This window comes from Dama dama, chromosome 27 (genome assembly GCF_033118175.1).
Source record: "Dama dama isolate Ldn47 chromosome 27, ASM3311817v1, whole genome shotgun sequence".
NCBI lineage: Eukaryota > Metazoa > Chordata > Mammalia > Artiodactyla > Cervidae > Dama > Dama dama.
The window spans coordinates 34608226-34629092 of record NC_083707.1 but is presented as its reverse complement, the minus strand read 5'-3'; the positions used below and the strand labels follow the sequence as shown (position 1 = coordinate 34629092).

The 20867-nt window shown below is 38.3% G+C and overlaps 1 long non-coding RNA gene across 1 annotated transcript in view; it reads right to left on the bottom strand.

Annotated features, from left to right (window-relative positions):
- Window positions 1-20867, bottom strand: part of LOC133047793 (uncharacterized) — a 199883-nt gene that overhangs the window by 17552 nt on the left and 161464 nt on the right. Inside the window, exon 2 of the long non-coding RNA XR_009690845.1 lies at window positions 2542-2758. This is a non-coding gene — a long non-coding RNA (uncharacterized LOC133047793). The remainder of the gene's footprint in view (window positions 1-2541; window positions 2759-20867) is intronic.

Sequence of the window (20867 nt, the reverse complement as noted above, 5' to 3'; positions counted from 1 at the left end):
TGCTGGAGAGGGTGTGGAGAAAAGGGAACCCTCTTACACAGTTGGTGGGAATGCAAACTAGTACAGCCACTATGGAGAACAGTGTGGAGATTCCTTAAAAAACTGGAAATAGAACTGCCATATGACCCAGCAATCCCACTGCTGGGCATAAACACCGAGGAAACCAGATCTGAAAGAGACACGTGTACACCAATGTTCATCGCAGCACTGTTTATAATAGCCAGGACATGGAAGCAACCTAGATGCCCATCAGCAGATGAATGGATAAGAAAGCTGTGGTACATATACACAATGGAATATTACTCAGCCATTAAAAGGAATTCATTTGAATCATTTCTAATGAGATGGATGAAACTGGAGCCCATTATACAGAGTGAAGTAAGCCAGAAAGAAAAACACCACTACAGTATACTAACGCATATATATGGAATTTAGAAAGATGGTAACGATAACCCTATATGCAAGACAGAAAAAGAGACACAGATGTACAGAACAGACTTTTGGACTCTATGGGAGAAGGCAAGGGTGGGATGATCTGAGAGAACAGCATCGGAACATACATATTATCAAGTGTGAAACAGGTCGCCAGCCCAGGTTGGATGCATGAGACAAGTGCTCGGGGCTGGTGCACTGGGATGACCCAGAGGGATGGGATGGGGAGGGAGGTGGGAGGGGGGTTCAGGATGGGGAATACATGTAAATCCTTGGCTGATTCATGTCAAGTTATGGCAAAAACCACTACAATATTGTAAAGTAATTAGCCTCCAACTAATAAAAATAATTGGGAGAAACAAAAATAAAATAAAAAAAAAAGGTATTTAAATGTGGGCAAAGTAAAGAAACCTAAATATTTCCATACTTCATTTGAAGTTGTAAAATGTTGATACTAGAGTGTGATGTCACATATGCATATTGTAATACTCAGATCAACCACTAAGAAAATTAAATTAAGACACATACTCAAAAACATTAAAAATAACTTAAAATGGTATTCTGAAAATATGTGCAAGTAATACATAGAAAGGCAAACAGAGAAGAGAGGATTAAGAAACAAGATAACAAACAGAAAACAGGTAACAAATGGCAGACTTCAGTCTTCACATACCAGTAATTACCTTAGATGTAAACGATCTAATTATACCAGTTAAAAGGTAAAGAGCAAATATAATTAAACATGCAGTTACCATAGGACCCAGCACTTGGGCAGGACTACACACTTGGGCATTTATCCCAGAAAAGTGAAAACTTGTGTTCATACAAACCTGTACACAAATGTTCATCATAGCTTTATTTAAATAGTCAAAAACTAAAAACAACCCAGATGATCTTCAATGGTTGAATGGTCCAAGAAACTGTGGTATATCCATACTATGGAATACTACTTAGCTAATAAAAGAAACAAGCTATTGACACACACGACAGCCTAGATGAATCGGAAGGAAATTATACTAAGTTAAAAAAGTCAATCCCCCCAAATTGTACACTGTATGATTTCATTTGTATAACATTCTCAAATTGAAACACTATTGAAATGGCAAAAAATACATGACTTTTACGAAATAACCAAAAATGTAAATACTGAGTGATAGAGAAAAGTAAGATATTAATTTTTCAGTTTTGGGAATGTCTCTATGGTTATTTTTAAAGTTCTGACATTTAAGGATACATATTGAAATATTTATGAATGAAATATGATATCTTGGATTTGCTTCATAATAATATAGGGAGTGGATGTGAGAGTGAAAAGTCTAGAATTCACCATGGATTCATGGTTGTTGGGGCAAGATATGGGTATTTGTTCCTTATGTTGTTCTGCCTACTTTTGTACATGTTCAAGCCACCATTATTATAATTATTAAATAGTAAAAACACTTGGAAAACAATCAATAAAAACTGAATGTAGGCACTTTCCTGGTGGTCCAGTGGTAAAACACTATGCTCCCAATGCAGGGGCCCCTGGTTTGATCCCAGGTCAAGGAATATATCCCACAAGAGTTTGCATGCTGAGGCCAAAGATCTGCATGCTGCAACTAAGACTCAATGCAGCCAGATAAATAAATAAATATTTTTAAAACAAAAACAATGTAGACTTACATTATTTTAAATAAATATACAATGTATAAATGTAATATGTTTTATCTAAAACCTATGGTAATAATAACAAAGACCAAGAACCATGGAGTGGTAAGGAGGAAGTTAAATTACATTAAAGAATTTGTTTTAAATAGAGATAACTTAAAAGATACCTCTTAATTCTGTCAGAACATACTATTACAAATAATAAACCAACAAAAATTGGTAAGCCTTACTACTCTAAAACTAAAATCACAAGAAAGCACCACAGTAAGAAGTTTTCATAGGGAAATTTGAACCAGGGCTTTAAAAAACAGGTAACTCTTGTATTACTTAAACTTATTCAGAATATATAAAAAGAAGGTGCATGAGTTATCCCTTGTTGCTTAAGACACTGCTTCAAAACTTAGTAATTGCGAACAACAAACTTTATTATCTCAAAGTTTCAGAAATCTAGGAGTAGCTTACCTGGATGGTTCTGGGTCAGGGTATTTCACCAGGCTACACTCATGATGTTGGCAAAGGCTGCAGTCCCCTTGAGGTTCAGCTGGAGGGGGCTCTACTGCCAAGCTCATTCACATGAATTTTGGTGGACCCCAGAAGATTTACTTCCAAGTTCTTTCATGGTGGCTTCTCCACGGGGCTGCCTCATGACATAGCAGCTGAATTCTCCCAACATGAGAACCTGAGAGAGTGTACAACATGGAAGATACATTATTTTAAGAATCTAATCTTGGAAGTAACTTTCCATGGCTACTACCATGTCTGATTCAATACAAATGAGTCAATAAATTCAATCCACTTTCAAGAAACAGAGATTGCACAGGAGCAAGAATACCAGGAAGCATGGTCATCTTAGACTGCCTACCATAGAAGGCAAGCCATTAAATTCAATTTATTAAAGTGATACCAAAACTGAAAAGAACAACACAAGAAAATTTTGGATTTGCGAAAATCCAAAACATTTTAGACAGAATCCATAGCATATTAAAAGAATAAGATACCATGGCCGACTGAGGAGTATTCTAGAAATTCAAGTAAGATTTCATATTAGAAAGTATATCAATAAAAACCACCATATTAATACAATAGAAAATAATTTGATAATTTTACATATGCTGAAAAAAATTTTATGTAATTAAACACCTGTTGTTGACGAAAGCAAAACTGCCCAACATAGTAATGCAAGGTATGTAATTAGGGTAGGCTAAATCCCAAAGAATGCTCAAACTACCGCACAATTGCACTCTTCTCACACGCTAGTAAAGTAATGCTCAAAATTCTCCAAGCCAGGCTTCAGCAATACATGAACCATGAACTTCCAGATGTTCAAGCTGGTTTTAGAAAAGGCAGAGGAACCAGAGATCAAATTTCCAACATCTGATGGATCATCAAAAAAGCAAGAGAGTTCCAGAAAAACATCTATTTCTGCTTTATTGACTATGTCAAAGCCTTTGACTGTGTGGATCACAATAAACTGTGGAAAATTCTGAAAGGGATGGGAATACCAGACCACCTGACCTGCCTCTTGAGAAACCTATATGCAGGTCAGGAAGCAACAGTTAGAACTGGACATGGAAAAACAGACTGGTTCCAAATAGGAAAAGGAGTACGTCAAGGCTGTATACTGTCACCCTGCTTATTTAACTTACATGCAGAGTACATCATGAGAAATGCTGGGCTGGAAGAAGCACAGGCTGAAATCAAGATTGCTGGGAGAAATATCAATAACCTCAGATATGCAGATGACACCACCCTTATGGCAGAAAGTGAAGAGGAACTAAAGACCCTCCTGATGAAAGTGAAAGAAGAGAGTGAAAAAGTTGGCTTAAAGCTCAACATTCAGAAAACTAAGATCATGGCATCTGGTCCCATCACTTCATGGGAAATAGATGGGGAAACAGTGGAAACAGTGGCTGACTTTATTTTTTTGGGCTCCAAAATCACTGCAGATGGTGATTGCAGCCATAAATTAAAAGACACTTGCTCCTTATAAGGCAAGTTATGACCAACCTAGACAGCATATTAAAAAGCAGAGACATTACTTTGCCAACAAAGGTCCGTCTAGTCAAGGCTATGGTTTTTCCAGTGGTCATGTATGGATGTGAGAGTTGGACTGTGAAGAAAGCTGAGCGCTGAAAAATTGATGCTTTTGAACTGTGGTGTTGGAGAAGACTCTTGAGAGTCCCTTGGACTGCAAGGAGATCCAACCAGTCCATCCTAAAGGAGATCAGTCCTGGGTGTTCATTGGAAGGACTGATGCTGAAGCTGAAACTCCAGTACTTTGGCCACCTCATGCGAAGAGTTAACTCATTGGAAAAGACCCTGATGGTGGGAGGGATTGGGGGCTGGAGGAGAAGGGGACGACAGAGGATGAGATGGTTGGATGGCATCACTGACTCGATGGGCATGAGTTTGAGTAAACTCCGAGAGTTGGTGATGGACAGGGAGGCCTGGCGTGCTGTGATTCATGGGGTTGCAAAGAGTCGGACACGACTGAGTGACTGAACTGACTGACTGAAACTGCTATAACAAATATATCCAAATAGTAATCCCTATATTACAATAAAAACTTACTTATAATTTATGTAAGTAATAGCATATGATGGATGTTCTTGATCAGCTTCTCCACACCATTACTAATACAGAGGAAAAATAAGTTATGAGCAGTTATTAGTTGTTGTCAGAAAAATACAGAAATTAAGTGAAGTTGTAATTTGCAAAATTAATATGCAAAAACCTATCATGTTTTTATATATTAATAACAAACTATCAGAAAGAGAAATTTTTAAAATATCTTATTTACAACCCCTCAAAAAGAATAAAATACTTGGGAATAAATTTAACCAAGGATGTGAAAGACCTGTACACTGGAAATCAGACATTAATGAAAAATATTGAAGACACTAGTAAATGGAAAAATAGTCCATGCTCATGGGTTGGAAAGATTAATATTAATCAAATTCCTCAAAGTTATGTAAAGATTCAATGCAATCCTTATCAAAATTTCAATGGCATTTTTCATAGAAATAGAAAAAACAATCCCAAAATTTTGTAGAACCACTGAAGACCCCAAATATTCCAAGCAATCTTAAGAACGAACAAAGGTGAAAGCATCACGCTCCCTGGTTTCTAACTATAATAATCAAAACAGTATGGCACTGGTGTAAAAACAGACAAATAGATCAATGGAACATACACACAAACACAGTGGAGTATTATTCAGCCGTAAAAATGAAGGCAATCTTGCCATTTGTGACAAAAGATGGACCTTAAGGGCATTATGCTAAGTGAAGTAAGTCAGATTGAGAAAAACAAATACGTATCATCTCACTTCTGCTTCTAAACAAACAAATAAACTCACAGATACAAGGAACCTATTGTTCCCCGCCCTTGCCAGAGTGGGGCGTGCGGGGTGGGGACAAAAATGGATGAAGGGGGTCCAAAGGTACAAACTTTTAGTTTCAAAATAAATAAGTCATAGGGATATAATGTACAGCATGGTGACTATACTTAATAATACTATATTGTGTTTGAAAGTGGTTAAAAGAGCAACTCTTTAAAGTTGTCCTCACAAGGAAAAAAAAAATTTTGTAACTAATGTATGGTGACAGATGTTAACTAGACAAAAACATTTTTTTTAAGTTATGGGGCAGGGGTTAAACTAGTTGTGCCTGATATTAAAACATTAAAATAGCACATGTATTCATTTCCTATTGCTTCTTTAAAGAATTATCACAAGCTCAAACAAATTCGTTATGTTTCTGGAGGTAGAAGTCTGAAGTGGACCTTCCTGGGTTAAAATCAAGGTGGGGGCAGGGTTGTGTTCCTCTCTAGAGGTTCTAGGGAGAATCCACTTCCTTAGCTTTTCCACCTTCTCAAGGCCATCACTTTCCTTGGCTCCTGGTCCCCTGCTTCTATCTTCAAAGCCAACAATGTTGCCTTTCTCTAGCCATTTTTCTGTAGTCACATTTATCTCTTATTCTGAACACAGATGGAAGAGTTCCTCCAATTTTAAGGACACTTGTGCTTGGATTCGGACAATCTAATTCGGACTGAAGCGACTTAACAGCAGCAGCAGCAGCAGTGATTGGATTTTGCCCATTCAGATGATCTAAGAAAAATCTCAAGGTCCTTACCATTTTCATGTTGGCAAAATCCCTTTTATGGTGACATACATACGTACCAGGGTACAGGATGTGAACGTCTGGGAAACAGAATTATTTGGCCTACCATAGCATAATTCTAGGGCTTCCCTGGTGGCTCGAGGAAAAAGAATCTGCCTGCAATGCAGGAGACATGGGTTCAATCCCTGGGAGAAAGATCCCCTGGAGGAGGGCACAGCAACCCACTCTGGTATCCCTGCCTGAAAATTCCCATGGATAGAGGAGCCTGGCGGGCTACAGTCCATGGAGTCACAAAGAGTAGGACACGACTGAAGTGACTGAGCATAAGTTTAATTCTAATTCATGTATAAACAGAGAAATAAAATGTGATAGAAAATATCACAGTAATATTCTAGAAAGTCTGAGAGTAGACTCCAATAGACATAAGGGGTTATTTTGTTATTATAAATGTCGGTTTGAATCAGTGGGGAAATGATTGCTTATTCAATAGTTATTATTGAGATAACTGAATTACAATTGGAAATTAGTTAAATTGGATACCAACCTCATATACTACAATAAAATTAATTCCAGATGGATCAAAGATTTAAATGTAAAAAAAAGTTAAACCATAAAAACTAATATAAACTATGGAGGAAATCTTTATATTCTTATATTTTTATCATCAAAAGTTGATTACAACGGCACATCTGATACTAACTGCTATTGTTATAACTCATCCTTTAGGCATATCAAGTGTAAGCCAGCAACATTTGCGTGGGTAGCTCCCTCTCTTCTTTCTACCTTTCCCTAGCAAATATTCTGGGAACTGAGGCTTTTTTTCCTGAATTAAGTTTGCTTCACTGTGACATCATCCCTTCTTCCTTTACCCGATACTCCCAACTTGACCCATAACCCAAACTACATTCTTTTCCCATTGGAACTTAGTTTTCCCCCAAAATGGTATTTTAACCACACAAAAAGAGCCTTTAAACTAAAGACTAATTTTCAAAATTCCTTAAATGTTATTGCAAAATCATTGGCAAAGTGTCTGAGAATGATTGTAGACTGTTATCCTACCTGCCTTAGTTTTCAGAGATGCTGTATAGTATGAATAATTGGAAAGAGAGACATAGTGCATAGGCACGTTTGTTTTCAAAACCTATTTTCTAGAATGATTGTTGATGCCTTGGTATCTATCCTTTTCCTTTGCTTATTAGATATCCTGCTTTAGATGTGACTCAGCAAAGTAGTACAGCTGCGGTCTGTCTTTCACCCTTGATCTGGTTCATCCTCGAATCTTCATCTACCAGGAAATGTAATCGTTAAAATCAAAGTCCTGGAACTCAGGTCAAGAGAAACACACTTCCCGCAGATTGTAGGCTTTATACCAGGGCAACCCATGCATTTTGTTATTTGGCTTTATTTTTCGTATCATTCACATTAGACATCATTTTTTTTGGTAACTGTCAAGCAAGTGACACTTGTTGCCTATCACCAGGAGCAGGAGCCCGAACACTTCTGCCAACTGAATCTTGGTATCAGAGTCACTATGGAACACCTCATTACTCATACAGAGAAGAGCAGAGCAAGGAAGGTCAGCTTTGGTAACGGGCACTTGTCCCCTGTGGCCAGAGGACCCCTGCAGGCAGCCACCATAGAGTGATTGACCTATGGGCACTCCTCCTGTGCCTCGAATGAAGGATTCTGCCCCCTCCCCACAGAGACAAATATAGTAGTGGTGCCATCTGACACATGCTTAAACATGGCATCACCGACTCAATGGACATGAGTTTGAGCAAGATTCAGGAGGTGGTAATGGACAGGGAAGCCTGGTGTGCTGCAGTCCTTGGGGTTGCAAAGACTCAGGCACAACTGAGCAACTGAACTGAACTGAACTAAACAGGATAAAGGTCCAAAACAGGGAAAGATATTCCGACACAAGGCGACAGGCCCAGCACAGGCTGTGAGGATTCCTTGTGTCTTGGTAAAGAAGAGTTCCAGGTCTAAAGCTCATTTTCATGTGGCCAAGTAGGAGTCAAAAGACTGCATGCATGAGGCTACCTTTCCAGTAGTGACCCTGTAACCAGTGATGACTTCCTCCTCTGGGAATGGCCCCATCCACAGACCATGTCTATTCATAAGGCTCTGCTCTTCTCGATATAGGCATAAGTTGATAGCTGATCTAAGATGTATAAGTAGCACATATAGTAAAAAGAAAGTCTGACTGCAGTATTGAGAGAGAATTTCATACAGAAGGTAGATTTTAGCTGAATCTGTACTTAGGGAAGGAGGTAGACAGAGGGAGGGGTGGAATAAGAAGTTTAGAGTGAGCAAAGATCTGGTGAAGAAAAAGGTCAATGAGCTATTTAGAGAAACAATGAGTAAACCAGTATGGGTAGTCATACAGGAGAATTTGCATGATGAAATAAGGGAATTAAAGCAAAAAAAAAAAAAAAAAGACCCATCTTGTCCTGTTGAGAAATGAGAGTGCTCAGACTTTACTTACACTGGAGAAGAGCTAAAAGAGTATCTGTGTAAATGGAGAATTGTCAATTAAATGACCTCAAGCTTCCAAAAAACAAAACAAAACAAAAAAGAATAGGGAAAGAAAAAGAGAAAAATAGGCCCACCTTATACATAATTTTGACTATTAAGCTAATGAATTCACCTATTATAGAGAATAGAAAATTATTTTAGCAATTCGGATTGCAAACAAAGAATAAGTATTGTAGGACTATTTATCAGTAGCCTTGAGCTGGGTAAATTGAAAGGAAAATAAGTTAAAAGTAAGAAATCATGAATGTGTACTAGGTCTTTATTGTGATAATAGTAGAAATTAGAAGATCTACATAAGAACTTGCCTGGGGATAGCTCATTGACCCTCACTGTCTCTTTGACTTTAGTGAACAAACAGAAGTATTTCTCTTATCACATTGAAGAAACTATGCATTTGATTTCAGACTGAAAAGAGAATTAGAAGTAACAATATAGGTAACCTTTAACATATGTTTTAGTGCTTTTCTCACTTTCTCTTTTTTGGGGAGAAAGCCCTTGCTGGTATTTTGGGTGTTATTTCTGTTGTTTCAACACATTAGGTGAGGAATTGTTGCAGTTTTCACTTTGTCAATTCCATTGGCCAAGAAACAATGTATTGCATTTCACCTGATGCCTTCCATATTTGTATAGATCCCAAACCCATAGTTCAGCAAGGAGCCAAAAATATGCCATATGTGCATGCTAAAGGTCATTCCCTTGAAATGCCTCATACTAAATGGAATTTTATTTCTTGCCAAAAATATTGTGGGCGTCTGTCACAACGTTTATCTTCCTTCCATCAACAGCAGCAGCGGCAGCAGCATCATAATACTTCACATTCAACCTTGGATGACATCAGCAACTCTCTAGCATGCTTCTATGGATTTTCACCATATGCCTGGAAACTCAAGGCCACTGTTTCCACATTCCCCATCTCTTCGTCATCACAGATCAAGATTCACTTTCTTTGGAAACTCTGCCTGGTTAACCCTGCCCGCTAGCAAAAACACTGACTTAACCCTCATTGACTTAACAATAAAATTTTATACTTGCAAATGTCTATTTCTTTTGCATTGGTTGGTTTCTGTCTTCTCCATTAGGTCACAAACTCTTTATGAGCTGTGAGTGTTCAAAAAATGTCTCCTAACTGACCAGCTCCTATTCTTTGATAATATATGAATTTATCTTGTTCTCATAACTTTTTATCCTTGCATTACCTTCATAGATTAATGTAATCAGAACACCTCCTGGCATTCTGAAAACACTGGAAAGCACTAACAATGCTGGGGAAATGATTACTCTTTAAACATTTGTCTTCTCTGTTCTCGTGCTATAGTCCCCAAAGCAGACGTAATTTTCTTACTGCTGATGTTGTCAATCATGAAAACGCTGGTGCCACAATATTGCTTCTCTTTTCATGTTTTGGTTTTTCAGCCATGAGGCATGTAGGATCTTAGCTCTTCGACCAGGGATCAAGCCCACATCCTCTGCTTTGGAAGGCGAAGCTCTAACCATTGGACCAGCAGAGAAGTACCCAAATGGGGAACTTGTTAAAAGGCAGAAATACATCTTCCCCACTTCTCTCATTGCTTTGAGGAAGGATTTTTTTCCAAGCACTTCTGGTTTCTTGGCATACGCCTTACTTTTCATGGTGGATATAGAGTGAGTTACACAATTTGATGAGTCTGGGAAAGGAATTAAACATGTACAAATCAGTGTCTTTTTTTTTTTTTTTTAATCGTTCTCTTCCTCTGGGAGTCAGCAATGCTTCTCTATGCCAGATGATTTAGAGGACAGCCTACAGAGGAGCAGCAGTGCCTGGGGCTGGCTAGGTCAGTCTTTCCAAGTATTAAGTATTAGCATTAAGCCACCCTTTTAAGACCCAGCAGTAAAGAATCTGCCTGCAATGCAGGAAATGCAGGTTTGATCCCTAGGTCAGGAAGATCCCCTGGAGAAGGAAATGGCTACCCACTCCAGTATTCTTGCCTGAAAAACCCCATGGACAGAGGAGCCTGGTGGGCTACAGTCCAAAGTATTGCAAAGAGTCAGACACAACTGAGCGACTAACAAGCAAGCTTCTGACATCTAGACTCTCAGTTTCCATCTTACTTATTCTTTGTCATAAAAGTAGTCAGGAAAGGAGTGTGTATGTTTATATATACACCCTCCAACCTCAAAGTGCTATCAGACATTTGGCTGGGATTTGCAGACATTAGTAAGGTCTCCAGGCAATGCTGCTCTTTGATTGTGGGCATGGCAGACATCCATTTCCTCCCTGAAAGCCTATGCTAGGGTTCACATTCACCATGGCCACTGTGATCCCCTACACTTCTGTCTCTGATAAACTTCCAAGTTCCTCTCATTCCTCTCATTCAACTGCCATGTGGCCTAAAGCCGCAAACCAACCTCAAGGAACACATGGCATCCCATAATGATCCATCATGCCTTCCTTCATCAAGGCAGAGCCATTTCCCAGCCCACTGGATTTCATGTCCCTTTTCAAATAACAATCAAGCACACAATGTGATCTTACTGTGATACTTATCTCCTGCTTTCACTAAGAAGAGTCTAGCTTATGTCCATTAAATTACACTTTTTGTAGCCTTTTTTTTTTTTTTTTAGGAGCTCCCTGCAAGTGGGATTATCACAGTGGAGTGGTTTTTATGCCTCAAAGGAAAGGGACTTCTAGCCTAGCTCTAAGAGGACACTTTGGAACTTCTTTGTATATTGAAAATATCTCTACCAATCCAGAGATCAGAAACCTAAAGACTCTTTTCTAATAAACTAATTTGATCCCTGGGTTGGGAAGATTCTCTGGAGCAGGAAATAGCAACCCACTCTAGTATTCTTGCCTGGAAAATTCCATGGACAACGGAGCCTGGTCGACTACAGGCCATGGAGTCGCAAAGAGTTGGACGCTACTGAGCGCACACAACAGAGCCTAATTTAAATCATATAAGAGTATGACCAAAGTCAGTCTCAGTATGGAACATTACAAGCTCAGTGCCTTATTTCCGAGTGACCTAAACAGTCTTAAAAACAAGTGGGAAAAGCAGACAGACGTGAAAACCTCCTTTCACTAGTTCTTTCCTTGCATTTCCCACCCATACCCACCTAGTGTCCAGACCTTTATTCTATGCCCAGATCTGGCTGATGTATATGGAAATAAACTCTCCCAACTTTTATTCACTAAGACCAATTGAGCTTATTATATGATCTCAGCTCTTGTTCCAAGAAAACCAAGATCAATCTCAAAAAGCAGTCTTCTGAACTTGGCAGACACTTGTGTGGGAAAGTCTTTAAACAAAAACAAATTTGTTGACGTACTGGGACAAGAAACTCAGAGAACAGATAAAATGTTCCATGAGCCAACTCTGCCCTCAGCTTCAGCATTCATACTTTTCTCAGCCAACAGTCCCTGTTCCACACTATAGATGAAGCCAACTCATCAGCTTATCATGATTAGGTCAAATGCCTTTACCAAAAGACCAAAGGAACACCAAGACTATCATAAAGAGAATCTCCAACTGTAGAAATCCCGGGCTGTAGTACATAAAGAAAACATCTAATCAACAAAAGGAATGAAGAAAGGTATTGACAGCAAATGATACAGTGAGATGGTTTCTCTGATTCCAGTATATGTCAAACAATTCATTTCCCCTGGCCACACTTCCCTCTCCCTAAAGGTACATAGAGAAGGTTCCTTCTGTCTTTGTTACAGTGAGTGACAACGCAACAAAACTTGCTCAGTTCTGCTTCAAAATAGAAATACAAATAAAGATTAGGGTTCCCCAAGGAAGGAAATTGCTTTTCCTTTCCCAAGCAACAAGTGAAGGAGACAGGGAGACAAGAGTTCTGGAGAATATCAAAATAGCTGCAGTTTCCTGGGCAAAGGAAAACTGTATTGTTTAGGCATAGCCCCATGCTAGGGAAAGAGATACGGTTAAGAAAACTGATCTTATAAAGGACTAAGGCAATCAGAAACCAGAGTAAACTCTTTTATACCCAGTGGAAAACACTGGAGGCTCTTGACAACCTAGTGGATTAATTTACTCTTCAGAACATAATGGAGACCTCTAGAATTTGTACCTGTGTGCCTCTTTTCCCTCTGTGGTTTCTTGGAGAATGGGAGCTTAAAAATGGCACATGGGAGACAGTACAGAAGATGAAAGTAGGTCATATAAATCCCAAGCACAGTGCTATATATTTTCTGTGCCTTGAATTTTCTTGGGTGGTTTTTCTCAAGAGTTAATAAGAGTAGAACCCAACAAATAGCCACTAAGATGCTCAGACTTGCTTGCCTACCTGCCCTACATTCTGAGCAAGACAGTTCTTTTCTTCCTCAGAAGTCCCTGTTTCTATTGATGGATATCAATAATAAAAATTAATATCAAGTCCAAAGTCACTCTATCCAAGCAGAAAACTTTATTTCCAAGGGGGCTCAAGTGCTTCCTAAACACCAGTTCTAAGATTCACAATTCTGATCGGTATGTAACTAATAGGATAGATTTATCTTCTCAATGGGCTTTTCTGGTAGTTCACCTGATAAAGAATCTGCCTGCAACGTAGGAGACCTCAGTTCAATTCCTGGGTCAGGAAGATCCCCTGGAGAAGGGATAAGCTACCCATGCCAGTATTCTTGGGCTTCCCTGGTGGCTCAGATGGTAAAGAATCTGCCTGCAATGCAGGAGACCTGGGTTCGATCCCCGGGTTGGGAAGAGCCCCAGGAGGAGGGCATGGCAACACATTCCAGTATTCTTGCCTGGAGAATCCCTGTGGACAGAGGAGCCTGACAGGGTGCAGTCCATAGGGTTGCAAACTGTTGAACACGACTGAGTAACTAAGCATAGCAGAGCACAGAAACTAGCCCAACATTTGGGGCTTCCCTGGTGGTCAGAAGGTAAAGAATTTGCCTGCAGTGCAGGAGACCTGGGTTCGAACCCTGGGTCGGGAAGATCCCCTGGAGAAGGGATCTTCTAAATATCAATGTCTGTGTTTAAACCAAGAATAGACCCAGGAACTTCCCTGGTGGTCTAGTGATGAGAATTCTGTGCTCCCAACACAGAGGGGCTGGGGTCCAGCCTTGGTCAGGAAACTAGATCCCACATCCTGCAGTGAAGATCTCCATGTGCCACAACTAAGACTGGCCCAGCCAAATAAATAAAAAAATTTTTTTTAAATAAGATTTTGCATAAAAAAAAAGGATAGATCCAACCAATAGCGGAAGGATTAGTACATGCAATTTAAAGTCCCATCAGTAAAAGCCAGGGCCATTATGTCAGTGCTACAAAGAAATGATGTTAACTCATTAGGTGATCACCATTAACGCAGGTCCTGATGTGATGACAGGCATCGTCCTAATGATTCATGCCATTCCTCTGAGTCAAGACACAAAGCTATTGTCCACTCATGCCTGATAAAATTAGGAGAACCCAAAAGACTGATATTATTTTCCAGGTTCTCAGATAACAGTAATACTCTTTGTTTTCTGTGAGTAAACGAGTCTCTCCAAAGAGAAACGCATCTAGTGTAATTTGTTCCCTTGTGTCTTTTCACAAAATAGGGACTAAACGCACCCTGTGGAGCTTGCAGCCCAGAACTTACATTTTCATAACAATAGCATGCTTCAGTTCATTGACAACAACAAATTGTTAATTGTGGAATAATTTCTCTTGTATTTTATAGAATTTGAACGTTATAGTTAATAATAATGTGTCAGTATTGGTTCATAATGTAACAAATGGACCTTACTAACACAACATATTAAAATAGAGACAGAATTGATAGGGGAGGAGAGGGCATTTATAGGAAACCTCTCTACTTTGTATCTACATTTTTCTATAAACCTAAAACTATTCTAAAAATTAAAGCTTATTTTTTAAATAGGCAATTACCCGAACAGATGACTCATTTAAAAAGATATACAGATAGTAAGTAAGTATATCAACAGATGTTCAACATTATTTGTCATTGGAGCGTTGTAAATTAAAACAATAATCATTTACCACACATATACCTATTAAAATGGTTAAAATCCAGATAGCTGAAAATGCCAGTTCTAGAGAAAATATAGTAGAAATGTAAAATGGCATAGCCAGTTAGGAAGACAATTTGGTTATTGATTACGAAGGTAAGTATTGTCTTCTCATTCAGAGATCTTGCTCTTTGGTTTTTACTGAACTTATTTAAAAAGTTTTGTCCACACAAAAACCTGCATCTGAATGCTTATAGTAACTTTATTCATAGTTACACAAACTATGAAGTCACCAAGATATCCTTCAATGGGTGAATGAGTTAATAAGCTAATACATCCACACAATGTAACATTATTCATTGATAAAAAAAAATGAGATACCAAGTTGCAAAAGGTATTGATGAACTTTATACATTCGTAAGTGAAAGAAGGCAGTTTGGAAAAGGCTATATACTTAATAAATCCAATTATATGACATTCTGAAAAAGGTAAAGCTATGAAAACATTAAAAAAAAAAAAAAAATCCCTTGTTGCTGCCAGGTTACAACATCAGGTGGTTTCCTGGATGAAATCTGAAACTGGCTGTAGCATGACCAGAGAGCAGATGAATAGTACATCTGACCAGAGAACAGCTCATATCTCTCTCCTGGCCATTCCCCTGTTGCAGGAATTTTATGACAAAATTATATACAATAGAATAAACATTAATTACTCATATATTAAGTTGAAGTTTTCTGGATCACAATTAGAAACTCAGCAGAAGAACATGTCTTACAACTTCTCTGCTTCTAGATTTGATTCTTTGTACTGGAACTGAAATATTCAAAGCTGAAGTGACTAAAAATGAAGAAAAGTAATTTAAAAGAAAATATATAAAGGATATTGTCAATTTAGCATCATAAAATATAAATTATACAGGTAAATACTATATGGTTTAAGATCAATATCATGGCTTTGGGCTTTAACTCTTAAGGCTAACAATTTTTTTGCTAGATATTTCCAAAATATAAATTAGTCAGATAATGTATGATGATTGTATTTATATTCTATGAGAGTGAGAGTATTCATGGATATGGAAAAAATCTCTTCCCTTTCCAAGACAATTTTATGTATTTAAGGAAAAGTTTCAGGTACTGGACAAAGTTCCAGAGTTAAAATGTAAATGTGGAGAATTTCCAGTTTAAAATGGTACATAGCACCTAATTAGGTCTTTCCCAGTTTCTCATAAAAATAACTCTGAAGACAATCCTAGTTTAAGGAAATATCCTGCGGAAGTACAAAATTACTCAAAGATAAATGTATAAAGATATTCACTGGTGTGTTCTTTGTTTAAAAATAATTAGAAGTCACCTAAATGTTCATCAAAAACCACATATTAAAATAAGCTATGTAATACCAAACGAATGGATTAATTTGTGGCTTTTATAAATGTTGAAATTAGTATACATTGACCTGAGAAAAATGCTCATTACATAACAGAATTTTCAAAATGTTGAAATAGAATCTATAGTATGTTCCCTTTTAAAAATTAATAATCACAAAATATGTATATACTGTGATAAATCAAAGAAAAATTCTGAATATTTGCCAAAATTATAGTATACTTTCACTTAATTTTTTACTTATTCATTTATTTTTTAACAGCTTTATGAGATAAAATTTCCATGCCATAAAACCTACCCATCTAAAGTGCATCATCCAATGACTTTCTATATTTGTGAAGTTGAATAAAAATCACTTTAATCTAATTTTAGAATGTTTCGTCACCCCCTCAAAAAAAACCTCATACCCATTAGCAGTCACTCCCTGTTTCCCCTCTCCCAACTGACCTACACAAACACTAGTACACATTCCATCTCTATGGATTTGTGTATTCTGGACATTTCATAAATATGGAACCATACATTTTTTTGTACCTGTTTTGAATAGTGTTTTCAAGGTTCACCCATGTTTTCACATGTATAAATACTTTATTCCTCTTCCATTGTATGGATATATCACAATTTGCTTACCCATTTATGAGTTAATGAACATTTAAGTTGTTTCTACTTTTTCGTCTTTATGAATAATGCTGTTATGAACATTTGAGCTCATTTTTATATAGATTTCATTACTTTGGGGTAGATAACCAGGAATGGAATTGCTGGGTCATATAGTTACTCTATACTTAAATTTTGAGGAATGCCCAAGCAGCTACTATGAGAATTTTACAGCAGTGTATGAGGATTCCAATTCCTATATTACTTGTCTACGCTGTTATTGTTCACCCTTTTATTTTTTTTCCATAACCATCCTAGTGAATATAAAGTGGTATCTCACACTTTTATTTCCATGTCTCTGGTGGCCAATTATATTAAGTATCTTTTCATGTGCCTATTGGCTATTTGTGTATCTCTGGAGAAATGTACACCAAAATAATTTGCCCATTTTTAATTAGGTTATCCTTTATTGATAATTTGTGATAGCATTTTTTGTATATTTTGGATACGGAATATATATGATTTGCAGATATTTTCTCCAGTTCTGTGCATTCTTTTCACTTTTTTTTGATGGTGTTCCTCTGCAGTACAAATATTTTTAAATTCTATTAAGGTCCAATTAAGCTTTATTTTTCTTTTCCCACTTGTGCTTTTAGTGTCATAACTAAGAAATCATTGCATAATCCAAAGTTATAAAGACTTCCTAATGTGTTTTCCTCTAAAAGTGTTGTGTTTTTACCGAATACCTTCAGGTATCTAATTATGTTAATTGTTTGCAGTGTAAGATGGGAGTCCAACTTTCTTCTTTCACGTGTGAATATCCAGTTGTTGCAGCACCACTTGTTAAAAAGACAACTGTTTTCACAGTGACTAGTCGGCACCCTTGTCAAAAATCAGTTGATCACAAATTTAAAGCTTTATTCTTGGACTCTATATTTCTATCTTCATGCCAGTACTATACTGTTTTGATTCTGTAGCCTTGTAAAAAGTTTTAAAATCAGGAAGAGTGAGTCCTCCCATTTTGCTATTCATTTTTTTTCCATTTATTTTTATTAGTTGGAGGCTAATTACTTTACAATATTGTAGTGGGTTTTGTCATACATTGACATGAATCAACCATGGAGTTACATGTATTCCCCATCCCGATCCTCCCCCCGCCCCCACCTCCCTCTCCACCCTGTAACCCTATATGCAAAACAGAAAAAGAGACACAGATGTACAGAACCGACTTTTGGACTCTGTGGGAGAAGGCGAGGGTGGGATGTTTCGAGAGAACAGCATTGAAACATGTATATTATCTATAGTGAAACAGATCACCAGCCCAGGTTGGATGCATGAGACAAGTGCTAGTCATTTTTAAGATTGTTTTGGCTATTCAAGTTCGCTTGCATTTCCATATGCATTTTAAGATCAGCTTGTCAATTTCTGTCCCCCCGCCAAAAAGCACTGGAATTTTGGTGAGGATTGCATTTAAATTACAAACTAAAATGTTCCTATTTAGAAAATGAATTCTACCAAGCCAACTATATGAAGATGCTAGTTGATATTTCAGCAGGAAAATGGATGTTCTGATCTCAACCAAGACAGATAAACCTCAGAAACCTCAGCTTCAACCTTGACAATTGCCCAAGCTCTTAACTCTAGGCACTCCTGCCTTTTGAACTTGAACTTCATTTTAATTTCCCTGGTTTGACCTACTCTCAGCAGATGACTTGCCTCACTTCTTTAGTTCTTCTTGTTCTGTTTTACACAGTGTTTATCTCCGCATCTCTGCACCTAGCTTAAGGAGGAATTGAATTGATGCTGATTTAGGGGGTGATAAGGATGGGAAAGAAATCTCAGTGAAGGAAGAAATCCTGGCCACCTGCTCCAGGGCTCACCCCACCAAAGTAGCAGTTTTCCTTTCAATTTTTTAATGTATTTTTCTCTTTAAGAAAATACTGATACAACAGCTTCTCATCTGCAGGATAATTCAAACAGTCTTGGGGATGCAAGCAAGCCAGGGAGGCTCTTTCATCAGGCAGAATCAGGGAAACCCTGCAGGTTGCCAAATCATACTTTAATAACCCCTGAGCAGCATAAGAGCTCAGATAGAAAATGCCTTCCTGGTGCCATTAAGAGATTTTTAAGAAATAACCTAAATGTCTATCAATGGCTGAATGAATAAGGAAGATGTGATGTGTATATACAATGGAACATCATTCAGTTGTTAAAAAAAAAAGAAGTGACAACATGGACGGAACTTGAGGACCCAACATTAAGTGAAATAAACCAGAGAGAGAAAACTAAACACTTCATGGTATCACTTAAATATGGATTCTTCTTTTTAAGTCCAAGTTTTTAATAGAAAAGTTGTTGCCAGGGGTTGTGAGGAAGGGAAAAACAGGGGAGGAAAGAGCACAGATTTTCAGCTATAAGATGAATAGGTTCTGAGGATCTGATGTACAACATGGTGACTACTGTTCATAACATCGCCTCACAGAATTGAAATTTACTAAGAAAGTAGAACTTAAATGTTCTCACCAAAATGTATGTGTGGTGATGAATGTGTTAATTAGCTAGATGGGAGGAACCCTTTCACAACACATGCCTATATCAAATCATCACAAAGTACCTTAAATATCTCACAATTTTATTCGTCAATATAAAAATCTGACCAAAAAAAAAAAAAAAAAGAACTTTCTATTAGTGTGGAAGGAAGCAATGGGTTGAGTCAAGCATACTCTCACCCTGGAGTGTTTCCTTGAAAAGCACCCATCGCTCCCAAGGGGGGGATACTCTATGACTGTAGGAGATTATTTTTTAACAGGGCTGTCCTCTACATGAGAGAAAATCCAGATGCCAGACAGCCCCCTGACACCAGAAGGTCTGTGTCACCATCGCTACATGGATGGGCGCAGCCAAGCCCTGGAAGATGGCCTGGTTGGGCTCAGACACCGGCGGAGAAAGGAGCTTCAGCATGTACATTGCGGCTTCTATGAGGACCTGCCCACGTGAACCCAGGGCACTGACATCAGAACTCTCCTGGGAAAAGCAGGAGTTGCAGGGACCCAAGTACGAAGATCACGTGAGTACGGTTGCAGCCCTGTTAAGAAGGTGCTAGAGACTAAAACGCTTCATTCCCTTAGAGCAATGAGCCTCTCCTCTAATCTTATCTGTGCCCCCAAAGTGAGATCGCTGGATCCTTGATTCATACAAGTAAGGGGAACGGTTTTGGAGAGCAAGCTGCCTTGGCCCTGAGAATCATTTCTTACTTGTGCAGTCGAGGACGGTTTATTATGGGTCTGTTCAGTGTCACAGTCAAGGGAGGGGAGGCATAAAACGCTGATCCAAGAAGCCATCTTGCTCTGCGGAGTGATGAAGTACATTTTTGTGTGCTGAGGCACTCTCATGGGTTAGCTTTCTGTGCAGAGCGAGCCCAAAGAGGCAGGTACAGGAATAGAAGGGTTCGCTGAGAGATTATTAGCGAAACCAGAGGCTTATCTGGCTCTGTGTCTCGGGGGAGACACACAAAGAGAGAGAATCAATCCACTTCAAGAAGAAGAAAGGGATGGCGCCTTATCCCTAATTTGATATATCACTCATATGGTGGGTGGGAAAGTTCTTTCAAGTCCTTTTGGCCTGGGCAGTAAATTATTCAAGTTTCTGTTTTGTAGCGGTCATTGAGCTGTGAGTCATACAGTGACTCACAGAGCCATCATCGATGTATATTTTGGGGTGCTCCCTGGGTTCTTGGGTTCACACTGATAAGGAGAGCCAGCCTTTGTTGTGACTGAATCTTTTTCCGAGTTACGCGTCTTCTGTGTTTTCTTAGCTGTCACGGCCATCCTGATGGTGTCGTGGCACCCAGAATGACAGAAATGTAAAACACTCTCTGAAACTACGCAGACAAGGACATTATGCCTTTGGGGAATTTTAAAATGCACACCCATATGTTGGGTTCACTAACTGTATTTGTAAAATCATTTTTATTTTTATCTTGCTTTAGCAAAAGGAAGTACACTGACGCTTTTTTTACGAAAAATCCACTAATTCTGCTGCTTAGTAGCTATGTGACCTCAGACACACCTCTTAACTTCCAAGGGCCTCAGTTTCCCCCACTGACTGTCTTTTTCTTTGATTCTATAGTAACATGGCACTGGCTTTCAAATGACATCTAGAAAGTACCAGAAGATACATACCTCTTTCAAAGGGCCA